We start from the raw sequence: 2,752 nt of genomic DNA on the forward strand, positions 1-2,752 counted from the left end.
AATCACTAGTATTATAGGGACCTAACATAAAGAAGTAGGTGTGGGATTTGCTGAACCAAGGAGTCATAAGATCAAGTTCTTCTCCATGCGGTTCACCTATTGTGTTGGTGCTAAAGAATGATGGCACGTGGAGGATGTGTGCAGACTACAAAGCAATCAACAAAATAATGATGAAAAATCAGTACCCTCTCCCTACCTTGATGATTTTTTAGATCAATTGAAAAATGTTGTCTATTTCACAAAACTAGACTTGCGCAGTGGCTAACATCAAGTCAGGATTGCAGAATTGGATGTATGGAAGACGACATTCAAGACAAAACAGGGTTTGTTTGAATGGCTAGTGATACCATTCAAATTATGCAATGCTCCGGCCACATTCATGGGGGCGATGAATGATAATTTCGGACCTTTTCTTGATGATTTTGTACTTGTGTGTCTTGATGACATTCTTATTTTCAATAGGACATGGGAAGATCATGTGAGTCATGTTAAAAAGGTGCTTGATGTTTTGAAAAAAGAAAAATTGCATGTCAAAATGTCTAAGTGTGAATTTGGTAAGACCTCTTTGGTTTACTTGGGTCACATTGTCGGAGGTGGACAATTAAAAATAGATCCTTCTAAAATTGATGTGATTGTAAAGTGGCTTCAACCCACCAACGTTACATAGGTTCGTAGATTTTTGGGTGAAATACAATATTGGAGAAGATTCATTTCCAACTTCTCTGTAATTGCATCCCCCTTACATGCATTGACAAGTGTGAATCAAACCTTTCAATTGGGAGGAAAGCAGCATAAAGCTTTTAATACACTGAAATATAAGATCAGTACCGCACCAGTTTTGGCCTTACCTGACCTCTGACAGCCTTTTGAGATCGAGATAGATGCTAGTGGGTATAGCATGGGAGTAGTATTTGTTGAAAAGTGTGCAACAAGAAATGCTTGTTGAGAATGCAACAAGATGATGGAGCTTAGTCAAAAGAGTCGCCTTCACTAAGTGGGCCCGCAAGCAAATTATGGTGCAAGTTCTATTTTTGGATCCCAACAGGAATGATCACAGCAGGAGTGACCACAGCAGGGATGATCACAGTAGGAGTGACCACAGCAGGGATGATCACAACAGGAGTGACCACAGCAGGGATGATCACAGAAGGAGTGATCACAGCAGGAGTGATCAAAGTCTATTTTTAGACTGGCTGTCAAAAATAGAAAAGTCAAATATTATTGTCTCATAATAATATTTGGACTATAAACTTGATCTTATTCTCTTGGAGCACTTCAGTTTGAGCTACATATGTGGCGCATGCAGCTGTGAGAAGGAAGTACGCTTTCTTTGTGGTTCAGTTGAGTTGTTGCATGCATGACTTCTGTTAGAACTCAATCAGTTGAGTTTGGTGGAGTTGATTGTAGAGTTGATGGAGTTGTGTTCAGTTTGACTTGGTTAAACTAGTTGTAATTAGTCTAACTGCAAATAGACTAATGATGAGTTGTTAAACTAATTATTAACTCATAATGCAACTATAGAATACATCAGTTAACTCAGTTGCATGTCAGTGCATGTTCAGTTCAACAAGGACAGGTGTTAGAGGATCGGATTGCTATCAGTTGTGACTATAGTTGTGCATGATGATTTGCACAATCAAAGGGATTGAGTATGCCAATGAATTGGCCAATACCAAGTATTATAGCCTCTTCTCACGTCTTTCCCAATGTGAGTGATAATTTGGAGGTTAAATACGAGTTTGGTAAACCATTCTCATTCATTCTTGAGCAGGTATTGAGCTGTGGAGGCAGGCAAGCAACGGGGGAGATTTGGAGATCAGATCTGAGTTGTATTGTGTGTAACAGGTGGAGATAGTATTGAGTACTTGTGAGGAGTATTGTACTATGTTTGTTACATGTTCTCAATCAATATAATATACAGATAGTTGGGGTTTTTAGCGAGATGCTTTCCCTGGGAAAATATTGTGTTGATATGTGTGATTGATGCTTCTATGTACGCCTGTGAATGTTTCTACTTCTGTAAATTGATGATCAACGTAGAGGAGGTTATGTATTATGCATGTTCCGCTTATAAGTGTATAATTAGGATAATCTCTGTGAATATGTGTCATATTATTCAAAATTTCTACATGGTATCGGAGCTGCTTGATTTGTAGAAGAGATTTTTACAGGATATCAAGCGAGGATTGATCATCAGATCTATTATTCAGAAAGTGGTTACATTTTATTTCTTCAGGAAGAGTCTGTAATCGGGCCAGGTAGCCTCTAGATTCATCCTTCTTTTGGAAGGTGAGATATCCGGTGAATGCCCAGACAGTCAATCTCTGTACAAGAAATACTTTGTTCTCACAAATTCTAGGTCGGAAGTGGTTGAGTTTTTGAGCTGGTGGAATTCAAATTTAATTCCAAAGCAACAGATAAAACTCAGAAACATTAAGTGTGAGAATGGAGACAGTATGCCCCAGTATCTCATGAAGTTCACCCAATGTCGGGATGAGCTGGGAAGTGTGGAGGTGACTGTCGGATGAGGATGGTGAGTCTAGCACTCCTTGACCTTCCTAAGAGTTGGCATAGCTACCAGGACTCGATGAATGGAAGGGAGAAACTACCAGGATGGGAGAGACTTTGGTCGGATCTTGTGCAGGAGGAGATTAGACGGAGCACCAGAGATGGTTCTTCATCCATGCAGGATGAGGAGAACTGTGCCTTAGTGAGTAAAGTGAAGAAGGGCAAGGAGAAGGGTTCTCTTTCC

Source organism: Pinus tabuliformis, chromosome 6 (genome assembly GCF_031772625.1).
Source record: "Pinus tabuliformis cultivar Carrire ecotype Pingquan chromosome 6, CPIR1, whole genome shotgun sequence".
In the NCBI taxonomy this organism is placed as follows: domain Eukaryota; kingdom Viridiplantae; phylum Streptophyta; class Pinopsida; order Pinales; family Pinaceae; genus Pinus; species Pinus tabuliformis.